Source organism: Equus przewalskii, chromosome 19, assembly GCF_037783145.1.
Source record: "Equus przewalskii isolate Varuska chromosome 19, EquPr2, whole genome shotgun sequence".
NCBI lineage: Eukaryota > Metazoa > Chordata > Mammalia > Perissodactyla > Equidae > Equus > Equus przewalskii.
Genome location: NC_091849.1, coordinates 11,822,434 through 11,835,814, shown reverse-complemented (window position 1 = coordinate 11,835,814; position 13,381 = coordinate 11,822,434). Strand labels below are relative to the sequence as shown.

The following is a 13,381-nucleotide window of genomic DNA, read 5'->3' as shown; positions in this document are numbered from 1 at the left end:
AGGGGCAAGAGAGCGTGGCCATTGCTTGAAAATACTGTTTTTGCCATTTTCTTAGTGTATACGACTGTAATAGACAATAATATGGTGATTTTTCTCTTTTATTATCCATCTCATGCTTGACAATAAATATTCTTTTGTAGCAATGATTGGCATAGATACTAAAATACTTAATATATCAAGTAGTATTTAATAAAAGTCTTTTGTCTCTGATCACCCAGAGAGTTTAGTTTAATGCTTCTATGTGGGAACATTTTAATTAATATGCATACTTTTACTGACATATTTTTAAATACTTTGCTAACCTAATAATGTCAGAGTCAGTAGCATTAAAATATCATCATGATCACAGAAATTGTAAGCCTGGCAAAAAAGGTGCTTAAAAAATATTTGTCGAATGATATTTAACAACTGGAATATTGAGTTACCGTCCGCTGGGAGTGACACTTAATCTTAGTGGCTTTTGTTGAAGTGGTGACTTTGAGACATGGTACAGTTAATCCAAGACATCTCCAGGTACAGGTCATCAGGAAATCGACCATCTGGTAAATCATATTCTATCTTCACAAATGTCCTTTCACCTCTGAGTGTTTACTCGGGTTAAAAAGTTGAAAGGGATAAATTATTAGGAAGAAGGGTGCTTGTGCTTGATCCTTAAAAGTCAGATTGGGGTGAGAGGAAGCAAAATTTCTTAGCTCTGTGTCTAAATTGCAAAAAAGATTGACTTCGGATGTTTTCTACAAGTTTATTTTTGATTTCATGAAAAGAATTGACTTTAGTACCAGAAAACTTTCATTCTGGCGCCATTTCTGCCATGTTCTTGCTGTGCAATTTTGGGAAAGTTAATAGACCTCTCTGGATATTGGGTTCCTTAAAATAGGCAAAGCATGTTTACTGTTCTTAATTCTCAGTGATGTTGTTAGAAACAAACAAAATAATATGTGTATAACATAAAGTGCTATAGATGATACATAACCTATGCCAAAGTGTTGTCAACTTGGAATCACCATCACCCCTTCTCCATTCTCCTCTGTGTAGCAGGGGATAAGCCTGGAACCACACACAGTTCCCAGAATCCCCTTCTCTGTGTGCTTCCGGGTGAGAGTCAGCCAGTGAGAGTCATTCTCATGAGATGTGGAAGAGATTCTCCAGTGGCCCTTGAGAACAGATGTGTGGGAAGACTGCAGAACTAGGTTAGCAGCAGCTCCTGAACGAGCACCTAGGAATCTCACACTTTATCCCACAAGCAGCTGAGATCAATGGTGGCCGCTCCCGGGGACTTTTTAGATTTACCACAGCTTCTTAGCCAGCTCCTTTGATCACCCGCATCCAGCAGAAGGATCCCTGACTTTCACTGCCTTACCCTTTCCAACAGCTGCCTAAACCTCTAAAACCTTTCTCCTGGAGTCTGTGGCTCTTGGCTTCTGTGCTCCTGATGGGACCCAATACATGACCATAAAATTTCCACTTCCTTCCAAATCATGCCCTCAACCACCAAAGGTTATCCATCCAAAGGAAACAGGGTCCTGAGTGACTTCCCTTTCTGGCTGTAGAATGGAACAGTAGCTTGAAACAAACAAACAAACATTATAAGACACCTTTAAAATGTTGAAAAAAATATTTTAAAAAATAGTTTTAAATGTTTGGCTTATCGACAAAAAAGTGATAGAAATTTACCAAAGCCAAGAAAAGCAGAAGAGGAGCTAAGAAAGAGAGTGAGCACAGGCAATATTTGAAGAGAGAATCACTTATTATTTCCCAGAATTTACGAAAAATTAATACTCAGTTTCAGGAAGTGCCCAAAAATGCCACTTAGGACAGAGAGGAGACATCTAGCCAGTTGTATGACACCACAGACACCTTAGACAAAGAAGATCCCAGAAGCAGCCAAAATAGTAGGATGGATTTCCCAAAAAAAGAAACTGCTGTTAGTCGGATAGCTGATTTCTCAAAAGCAACAAAAAAGCCAGGATATAGCAGAGTAATAGCGTCCCAGTGTCAAATTTAAAAATTGTCAACCTATTTACTCACTGAAAGTATCTTCTAAAACAAGGGCAAAATAAAGACATTTTCAGACACACTAAAACAGACTTTATCACCCAGAGACCCTCAGTAAAGGAAATGCTGAAGGATGTACTTCAGGAAAGGAGAATGAGCTCAGAAGGAAGGTTCAAGATACAAGAAGCAATGGCAAGCGACTTGTTCAACTTATGGTGATTTCAAAAAAGAGTGAACTGGGGCCAGCCCAGTGGCGCAGCGGTTAAGTTCCCATGTTCTGCTCTGGCCACCCGGGGTTCGCCAGTTCGGATCCCGGGTGTGGACATGGCACCGCTTGGCATGCCATGCTGTGGTAGGCGTTCCACATAGAAAGTAGAGGAAGATGGGCACGGATGTTAGCTCAGGGCCAATCTTCCTCAGCAAAAAGAGAAGGATTGGTGGCAGATGTTAGCTCAGGGCTAATCTTCCTTAAAAAAAAAAGAAAAAAACAGTGAACTAAAATACTGGAGGAAAATAGCGTATAATTTGGGAGAAGGATGATTGGAATTAAGGCCTTCTAAGGCCTCCTTGGATTGCTGATGAGGTCGGGGGACAGATGATGACTTCTATTGGCTGTTACCAAGTTAAACAAGCATGGTATAATGTCTAAAATAACCACCAAAATAAGAGCAATGGAGTGTATGACCTCCACATCCACAGAAGAGGAAAAACAAAATAGGAAAAAAAATGAACTGATGAGAATTTGAATCCGTGGTCAGAGGCTGTTCTAAGGTGTAGAAAAAAGCACAGAAACAGCACCTGCAGTGGGGTACATTCAAACCCGTGAGGATGAGAAGTGGCGTCTGGTGGAAAGGCCTTTTGTGCAGACTTAGGTTACCTCCCGCTGGAAGCATTTCTACTATTCTTGAAGGCACAAATCTCTAAATTATGCAACTAACCCCTAACTGAGCTATTTCAGTTAATAACAGGAGTCGGATATGGGGGGGTGGGGTATGGGCAGGTCAGGGTACATTGGAGAGAGGAACATGCCAAGTTTCTAAAGTACTCATTTTAAAATGATAGATATAAGCAGAGAAAGAGAACCAATGATTAGTCCATTTTGTTCATACCTTTATTAGGGACAAGAGCCCTTTCCCTAAGGCTTATTCCGCAGGCTGCTCTTTAATAACACTAAATTGCGATTATAGATGAATTTGGTGGAGTGTTCTGCTTTCTAATCCTGGCAGCCGTCCCTGGAGGGGAGGCCCTTAGAGTTTTCTGGCAATTAAGAAAAGCCTCTTGATCATAAAGTGATCTCTCGAGGTGATCAAATTGCCTGCCTTCCATGCTAGGCAACGCAACAATTAAGCCCAAGTTTGTATTTCTTTCTATTCTGGTGCATGCTGCTTATTTAGTCTGTATATAATTAAAGTTTCAGGGTTGGGTTTTAACGTCCTCAGGATTGCTTGATTTACTTTCCTGTTGATGCCAGCATGGAGGCTCTGCACACAAACCTACAGAACAATTTAGGCCTACTCACCAGGGGAGAGGTGAACTGCAAGTCCTACGTGTTAACTGGGACTTACCCCATTGAGAGCTGTAACCAGAAACCAAACTCTCAGCCCTCCTCCAAGCTGCCTAGTGCCCCAAGATGGAGACTTTGCCAACACAGGTGCTGCCTCCCCACCCCCACACCCATTTCCCAATCCTTTGTATTCTTGTAAATTAGGTTGGGCCATCTTGTCCCTTTAGCTTAAGGCCTCACCAGAAGCAGAATGGCAGCCTGCTGCTTGATCCTTTTCCTGAGACCCATTCTCTGGCGTCTAGTCTTTCCAACTGACGACTTAATAAAAAGATGAAAGGAAAGACATGGAAAAGAACATCCCTTCTTTCCACCACCTGAAGCAGAGGTGAGTCTCAAGTTATAATTTCCTTTTCCTGAGTCCTGCCCTGATTCTCACTAGGATTTTGGGGAGTGGTTGTGGGCTAGGCTAATTAGGAGTTTCCTTTAGGGCAGACATTGCCCTTCAAGCCACTCGTATGCCTCTCTCAATGGAACAGAGCCCAAGAGCATTGCCCCAGACTCATACATACTATCTATATTTATGATGCTTATTCTCCTTATTCTGGGCACCAACTATCTCCACATTGCCAAATCCAGGACTCGGATTTTTGCACCTATCTTACTCACCTCTAAGCAGCATTGGGCATAGTAAACATCTCTCTCCCTGAAACTCTTGCTTTTTTGGCTGTGTTGATACCATGCTAACTAGTTTTCCTTCTACCTCGGTCTCTGCTTGTGTCCTCTGAATGATGGTGTTCTTCCAGGCTTGCCCTGGGCCATCTTCTTTGCCAATACTCTTTGCCCTGTAACCCACCTCCATCTCCATGGCTTTAGTTCGGTCCACGTGTTGAGTCTCCTGCTCCGAGTTCCAGATTTGCATCGTTAACTGCCTACTTGACATCACTGTTATAGGCACAACCACAGGCATGTCGCAGACATCTCTGAGTCAATATGTCCAGAAGCGGACTTGTTATACTCCCTGCCAAACCTGTCCTGGGCTCCTCCATCTCAAGAAATGGATCTGCTATCCTCCCAATTGCTCGAGACAAAAAACCAGCATTGACTTTGCCGCCTCCCTGCATCCCACCATCCATAATAACTTATCTGTTGTCTAATCTTGTTCATTCTACCTCCAGAATACGTAACAAATCTCTTCACTTTCTAGCTCCACTGCCAATACCCTGGTGGGCATCTCCTCTAAGCCACCCACACAACACCTCCAAACTGGTTTTCCTCCTTCCGTTCTCAACCTTCTCCATACAGCAGCAGACTAGATTGGAAAATAATTTCCCCCTTCCTAATACTCTTCAGTGACTTTCCATTATACTTAGTGTAAAGCCCGTGCTCCTTCCTGTTGCCCACCAGGCCTGATGAACCTCCCCTGCTAATGCTCCTGAGTTAGGTCGAGCTTCTCCCCCCAACTAGTACACTATGTGATAGTTGTTCTGGCCTCTGCTCTGTTCCTGTAACCCTTGGAGCTCTTTCTCACACCAGGACCTTTGCACATGCTGTCCTCCTTGCCTGGAATGTTCCCATCTGCTCTCCCATGGTTCTTTCTTATCCTTTAGGACCCAACTTAAACATAACCTCCTCAGAATGCGCTTCCTGACTACCTTACTTAAAGAACATCCCTCCATTTTTCCCCTGATGTGTAGATTCATGTTTGTTTCCTTCATAGCACAAATCATGATTGGTATTTATGTGATTTTCTACTTGTTTATAGAAAATCTTGTTGATTAAACTGTAAGGTCTACAAGGGCAGGGACCATGTTTGTTTACCATTTAATCCCCAGCATCTCACACAGCCCTTGACATGGGGTAGGCACTTAATGAAGATTGCTGCATGAAAGAATGAATGACATCTTCACCTCTTACTCTGGTAGCTTCTCTGTGACCTTGACCAATCCCAGAATTCCTCCTTAGGGGCAGAGTGAGTGTACTGAGGCCAAGGGACATTGGAAGCATAAGAGGAAGCCTTTAGCAGCCGTGACTTTAGAGTCTTTGGCTGACATTATATGCTTTGAAACTTTGAGGTGTTCTTTGGTATAGAAACTTGTAAGTGAGGAAAATTCTAGAGAGATTATTGGTACCTTGAAATATCTTTGGGGCTTTTGGGTGTTATATCTGAGACCTATGATGTATTAGTGACTGATTTATGTTCAAAGAGATACACAGAGTCATGGTAATTACATATATTTTGTTAAAGGAGAGAAGGCATTTCTTCTGACTTGGACTGTGGCTCAGAGATGGATACTTTCTGGCAGGACCATTTCCAGGCTTACACACTTTCTTCTGTTACCACCATTCTTGGATGTTAATTAGGTAACTGAGTATTCATGTAGCCAGAGAGTTCAAAAAAGCCATTGAATCAAGGAGACGGGTAGGAGAGGAGAGGCTGAAATCAAGAGGAGGAATGAAGACATGACCACAGAGTTAACCAGATGAAAGAAAGATGGTCTAAGGAAAAAGGAGGAGAATCAGTTGAAAGAACAGCCTCTTTCTATCTCTGTAAAAGTGTATGGAAGACTAATTTCCCCCATCCTCTTTATTGCTGGGCTATCACTGGCCCTGAGAGCGATACATGATAATATTCAACCAAGGGTTCCTATTGATGGGCAAAGAGGCTAGCAATATGGGGTGCATTAGTATGTCTATGTGAAAAGTGAATCCACGAATGTGGAACTCCACCAACAGAAAGAGAATAAGTTCTTTGGTGGCTGCCATGGAATGTAATAGTTTACCAATTCAATTGTAATCAAGAGTCTTCTTATTTTGAGGGCAGAATAAAAAAATAAGCCTCATAAAGGCAAGGGAGATTTCAGCATTTCACTTCCCTTCATAGAAACAGATTTTGCCAGAAAAATTCAGATTTGAAAGCTTAAAAAAAAAAACCAAACCAAAATAAAACAAAAACCTTTGTGCCTTTCCCCCCTGAGTTTGGAAACCAAAAAATACACCATCAGTTCAGAGGGATATTCTGAAAAGCTCTGCTAGTACGAACCAGCTGTGAATAAAAGCTAGTGTGTTTTTAGCATCTCTCTCCAAACTCATCCAGGAACTCATCAAAGCCACATTTTACTGTTCTGTGGTGAGAAGGAATTTTGTGACCTTTTGAGAAATTTTGTTTTGTTCTTCCTAAGAAGACCATGATAAGGAAGTGAGCCAAATTTCTTGGCAATGGGAATACTGTCTCTGTGCCCCAGGCTTGCACTCCCAGGAGTACAGAGGGCTCTGAGCAGGCAGACTTGTCATCAACCTGTCCTGCATATAGGTTGCCAAATTTTACACTTACAAACTTGTCCAGATTTCCACCCACCCTCGGGGTTTATGGAACAGATAGCAGTGGCAGCCATGGAGATACTTCCATGCTAACCTTCTCCCAGCACCCGGGGATGCCAAAGTCCATGGGAATACTATGAACAAGAGGTTGAAACCCAGAGGTGCAGGAAACTGGACAAGGAACATGGAGGCAGCCTGCAAGGAAGAATGAGAAATTTGGGACACAAGGAGCAAGATCCTGAATGCTTATTACAGCCTTCTTGTTTCTAAAACCAGGGTCATCGATGCTCGTATCTGAATAGCTTTCCTTGACATTTGACCGTGTCTTTCTCCAAATCTTCTCTTTCCTTCTTTACCTTACCTCCAGACTTTCTGACCGCTCCTTGTCAACTACCTTTGCAACATACTCTGCTTTTGCCTATCATGTAAATCAGGGATTCTCTACTGGGGTTGATTTGGCTCTCCAGGGGACACTTGGCGATATCCGGGAAAAATTTCGGTTGTCACAACTTGGGGTGGGTGGGTGCTCCTGGCGTCTAGACAGGAGAAGCCAAGGATGCTGCTAAACATCCTTCAATGCACAGGCAGCCCTCCACGACAAAGAATGATCTATTCTACAACATCAGAATTGCAACAGTTGAGAAACTCTGGCTTAACTATTGCTGTCGCACAATGTCTACTCCGAGATCCTTTATTCTTCTCAATCTTACACTGTCTTTGGGTCATCTCATTGACTGCCACTAAAAAAAATTATATTTATACTCTGATGGCTTCCAAATATCTATCTCCGGCTAAATTTCTCTTCTGAGCACCACACTCATGTATCTGCCATCCTACTGAACATCTTCAGTTTGATATCCTATAGTCACCTCTTTTGTTTTTTGATTCTCAACAAGAAACAAAAGTACCTAATTGAAAAATTAGTCTGTGATATATAGTTATCTGTTTTTAATAAAAGGGAATTAAAATTAACTTTTATTTTGAAAGAACAAAACGCAACTTAATGATACTCTCTAATATAATAAGACACAGTGTGAGATGCCACAAAAGCTGTTGAAGAGAAACCTCTGTGTCTTTTAGGTCAGTAGGTCTTTGCATTCAACAAGGACTTGTTTTCTTTCATTGTGGACTCCAAGGGCTCGACCCAGTGCTGCCTTCTGTGGTCTGACATTTTCAGAGCCGCCTCTACATAATGCTTTAGAACTAGCCTAGTCCTAGCATGATACTGTCGAATTACAATCAGCATAAGTTGAAATTTATTAATACTTTTTTAAGTTCTAAGACCATATCTTATATACCTTTTAATTGCCTAGAGTGTAGAAACATAACTACTTCTCATGAGATATTTGCTAGATGTCCAGTGAGGGTATTTCCCAAGCAAACTTCTCTTTTTCTTTTACCTCTAGGCCCCACTCCCAGCCATCTCCTCTCCTACTGGTAAGACCCCCTGGGGAGCTCATGTGCCCCGCCCCCACCATACAGTCTAACCGTAAATTAGGCAATACTTGAATTTGGGAAAATCACCAGAGAGCAACTGCCACTCTTGCGGAACTGCTGGTGATTCCCTTTAGGAATCCCCTGATGGGTCGGCAAGGGAATGCCAGAGGCAGGAAGGAGAAAGTGTGGAAAGTGATCTATCATAGGATCAGTCACGTGGGGAGTTTGGAACTTTGCCCCAGAGCTTGTGCTTACAGGGTGCTTTCCTGAATCACTGTTATCTCCCAGGGAAACCAGCTGCCTACACATTCTGAATCCTGGACTGACGTCATGATGAGATGTCTCAGAGAAAGGGATGATGCCCTGAGAGACGGTGCATCTAAAGCAAGAGCAGATCCCCATGCTTCTTAAACTTTCTTTCTTGAAAAGAACAGTCTCCTTCCTCCAACTTGCAGCAGCTTTCTAGAGAGCTGCCCATCTGTCTGTGTCTTACAAACAAGTCTTCATGTGTGCCATGTGGAGCCAGGCACAGAGCGTGGAGGAGGGTAGATTACACATTGATGTGGAAGAAGGGATAGAAAGAAGATATTGAGTAAATCCTGGGAGTTTCTCCCTGGCCCACTCAGTATGGAGGGCTACAAGCCAGTGGGTCCCAGGTGAACGATGAGCAGCCTCTGCTGGCTATGTGTCTTCCAACTTCCCGCAGGGCTGCCAACTCCTGGATGGTGACACCCCTTTATTGAGTCCACAGTTTAGTTGCCAGGATGTGGGCAAGCAGAGGTGGTTTCTATGAGTCACATTTTCTCACAGATTTCCTGTGACCCACAGCACCCACTTTCAGGATTTGGGGTGCCATCCATAGCCATGACAAAGGGTAAAGGTGACCAACTTGAAAGGGATTGACTCTGTGACCCTGCTACCAAGCACACAGCCTGATATGGGGCTGCTGATATCAATTGAATCTGGCCTGCCACTCCTGTCTTCTCACTCCAGAGCACTGGAGTGCCTTGCCAGGCTGTGCAGAAAACCTCCTCTTCCTCTCCTGCCCCACTCTATCGTTTCATTGATTCATTCATTCATGCCACAGATATTAAATGGCCGGGTTAAGCACCATGCTAGGCACTAGAGATGAAATGGTGACAGCGCTGCACCTCAAATTGTTTCCATCTCTGGATGGTTTGGCAAGTATCAGGCGAATGCAATCACATAGAATCCCCTTCTATAGTTTTATTGTTTTGCTTTCAGATTCTGAGGCTGTGATAGAGATGAGCACAGCGGGGTCCAGCCTGCCTAGGAAGGGCACCTCCTGAAGGTTTCAGGATGCTGCCCTGGAGGCAGCGATATCTACGAAGAAGATGGAGGGGGCTGAGAGAGTGGGAGCAAAGTTCAGTGGTGAGAGGGGAACTGTGGGTAGAATGCAGAGTAATTGGGTAAGAGTAGGGTGAAGGCTGTAGGTGAGGGGAGCAGGGCATGGAAGTAAGACGCGACAGGTAACCAGATCAAGAGGGGCTCTGGCAACATTAAGGACTTAGTTCGGCTTTGCTACATGTGGGTTCAAATGAAGGAAATAAGTTAAAAAGCATATATTAAGCAGAAAGTGGAGGGGAGTCCTGAAAAAATAGGGGATGAGAGCTTTGCCTTGAAATTGTTTATAATCTAATGGAGACTAGGAGAAAAACTCCATGAAATTGGCAGTATAAAAACTAAATCTGAGTATAATTAAGCCTTGAAGAGTCTCGTGCAGACCAGAGGAGCTGTGAGAAGGACGGGGTAGTGAGTATCTCACACAGAGGCAGGACATGACAGGGGCATGACATGACAGGGATGTGATCCAGGCCCAGGAGGTGCGGAGAGGGCCAGCGCTCAGCTCCGAGAGGTGGGATGGTTTCTTTACTATGGCTTCTTATTTGCAATAAAAGGATGTCAACGCCACCACTGAGCCTCTGAATTTCCCCGATATTTAGATGTCTTGTGTCATCAACAGCGTATAACACCTACACTCCAGGCTCGAAAAAGAGAATAAAATACTAGCTGTTCTCTAACTCACGAATGGAATGAAAACAAACCAAAACACCCGTAGGGGAAGTGGTATTTCTGGAGTCCATCTACTGCTCTGATCATCCGAAGGCTACATAATTATACAATATTATCTCTTTACGGGCAGAATCCCCTTCTATAGTTGTATTGTTTTGCTTTCAGATTCTATCAGCCTATGGAACCTGGATCTCTGAACTGTTTTGCTCTGGGCACACTGTTGAGAGCACTGCCTACTGTTGCTTAGTGCTCCCTAAATGAGATGCGATGGTAGAAATTTCTTTGAGGCCTAATTACTCACGGGAAAACAATTTCCCCTTAAAAAAAAAAAAGAAAGGAACCGTGTACATTCCATCTCTCTCTTTTCACTTTGGCTGTCTGGAAAGGTATTGCTAAATTTGAATTTCACTCACAGCAGCCCAGCAAGCCTCTGGTTGGCGTATTCACGTTTCGGTGTTCTTCTGGGTCCTGATTTTCTTTTATATCTTCTCATGTTAGTCTGTGTGCTTTTGGTTGTAAGGCCTCTCAAAAGTGTGTGGAGCTGGTTGGGAGGGAAGAATTAAGGAAAAGAATTAAGTAAATGAACAAAAGGAGGAATTCTCAGGAAGGGAACTGAATGAAACACGAAGCTAATGAGGAGACAGATTTGAGTTGAAGGGAGGGAGCCTATTGAGATACTGTGGGTAATGAGAGACATGAGATTAGGGAACGAGTTTAGACAGTGGGCCAAGGCAACAGGGAGCCTCAGAAGGCTTCCGAGCAGAAAGTATCAACATGAAGCTTGTTTTGGGAAGGTTGGTCTAATTGCAATGTTGAGTATGTACCAAAATAGAGGAAAGCTGGGGAGGTGATGCTGGGGAAGATAAAAGAATAGGCAGCTATGGGAAGCATTTGAGGGGCAAAGTGAATCAAGTTTGGATATGAGAAGGAAAGGAGTGAATCAGTGATGACAGCAGATGTCTAGGGTGTTATTATTGCCAGAGGGAGTTAAATTAGAGGAGGGGATTGGGGTGCTTTGGAGGGGTGCAGAGAGAGGGGAGGGGAGCAGGAAGAGGCAGATCTATTCTTGATTGTAGGGTCCTAAGATACCAGATCTTTCTTTTGTCTTTTCCTTAATTGGATAGAATCTAAATGGCCACTTCTTCACCAGGCTAGATGCTGTCAAAGCCAACTAGCTTCGTAGTAGAAGAATGCTGCTTTGAAACTTTGGCAAACTATATATAAATCCAAAGGACAACAGTGTAATAAGTAAGAAATCACTTAGAAACTCTCCTTAGAAGATTCAGAAAGTTATCATTTAACCACCTGTTCCATTCACATCTGAGTTCATACATAATGGCATGCTTTTCTTCCTCGGCCCGGTGGAGCGTTCGTTTCTCTTTCCAGGTCAGTAAAGACGATTCACATTTCTCCCAACATTTTGTTATGAAAATTTTCAAACATAAAGCACAGTTGAGAGAGCTTGCAGTGAACACCTGTATCACCCCCTACTTAAATCTATTATTAACAGCTTACTGTATTTGCTTTATCACAAATCTATGCATCTATCCTTCCATCAACTCATCTTGTTTTTGGTGCATTTTAGAGTAAATTGCAAACATTACTACTCTTGCACAGTAAATAAGACTATTGGTTTTTCACTTCTGTTTTCTGAATTTTTACCAGGCTGGGCTGTGTGAGCCCACCTAGGTAGAGAGTGGAGATCAAAGAGAAGCCTGTGGCTCTTTCTGGAGGTGGTTTATCTTTCCAATTCCTCCTCCCCAGGCATTTGAACGTTGACTCTTTAATTACAGTGGTGACTAGCATGTGCACTTGAGTTCCTAGAAAGTGGAAAAGGGAATTTTTACAAATCCAATTATCTCCTAAACTCTAGTATTTAAGACTGAAAAGGCTCCTGCAGGTAGTGTAGGTGGAAGCATTTAAAAAAAAAAAATTTTGTCGCCTAGAGATATGAGCAATATAACCTCTGTCTACATTTCTGGATTTCCATGTATCAGATTGACTTAATGCAAAATTGCACTTTTAACAACTTAGGGGCCACAGAGAAAACAGATGGTCTCTGCTTTTGGATACAAAATATTCCCAGAAAGACCATCACCATGGTCCTAACCTGTAGGAGTTAGAGACAGAAATGGCAGTCGGGGAAGGTGGGGAAGAGCGAGGGAAAAGCTTTTAGCTGGCAAATGGATGGTATTATCAAAACCAGAGATTGCTTTACTAGGATTTACAAAACAACTATTACTGCGTGTTTTTACTGCATGTAGTTTTTAATCTTAAGGAACATGATCCAGCAGTGTAATAACAAGCCTGGGTATAATGGCACTCTATTAGGGTTGTTTTGCCTCTATTTTCACATCTGTTGTATTTATGCTTAAGTTTTAATTGATGTTTTGACCGTGTGTTTGCCCATGAGGAGATTTTGTGAAGGCTTCCATTTTTTAAAATAATTTAAAAAGTAATATATATGATATATAGTAAACAAAAATATCCTCCTTAATGTACCCAGAAATGAGATCTTGTCAGTGCAATAAAACTTCATTTAAAATATCTATCCATTAGCACCACGAACAGACCAAAGACATTATCTAGAGACTTGGGGGAAAAGACCTCAGTTTGGGAAAAGCCAATGTAAGGAATTAATTCTTAGATCCAAGTGTTGCCTGAGCAGAAGAAGAGAGGAGAAGACTGAGGCAAACACGAAGTGGGGAGTATTATGTGAGCTCGTTAATTAGTAACAACATATGCAGGAGAATGTCTCTCAAAGACCAGTCAGAGAAGGTAGAAGCTGGCTTGTTTATCTTGGTCAATCCAACTCCACACAAGAGCTAGTCCAACAAGGAAATGAAATAAAAGAAAGAGGCAAAGATCACATTTTAAAATGTTATTATCTGATTTTTAAAATGTGGAGGCTCCCTGAACTTCTTTCACTGGAAGAAATGCAGTGCCCTTAGCCCCCCAAGAATCTTGGAAGTAAGAGCATGACCATCCTAGCTTTATGGATTCAGTCTTTGGCTCTCCCATGACAATGATGAAGAACTGTCAGCTCCATATTACCTCAGGGATGAAGGCTTCCCTCTTTTGCAAGAGTCAGGC

The 13,381-nt window shown here is 42.6% G+C and overlaps 1 protein-coding gene and 1 long non-coding RNA gene across 7 annotated transcripts in view; one reads left to right on the top strand and one right to left on the bottom strand.

Annotated features, from left to right (window-relative positions):
- The window catches only part of LOC139077252 (uncharacterized), a 69,271-nt gene that overhangs the window by 9,680 nt on the left and 46,210 nt on the right, over positions 1–13,381 (bottom strand). For 2 of the 3 annotated variants that reach the window (XR_011529603.1, XR_011529605.1), the window contains one exon: positions 10,702–10,829. This is a non-coding gene — a long non-coding RNA (uncharacterized lncRNA). Of the gene's footprint in view, positions 1–5,715; positions 5,934–10,701; positions 10,830–13,381 lie in introns of those variants that run through there. The other variant, XR_011529604.1, reaches the window with a different exon arrangement.
- Positions 1–13,381, top strand: part of ADTRP (androgen dependent TFPI regulating protein) — a 64,760-nt gene that overhangs the window by 27,853 nt on the left and 23,526 nt on the right. The gene's annotated exons all lie outside the window — the stretch shown is intronic.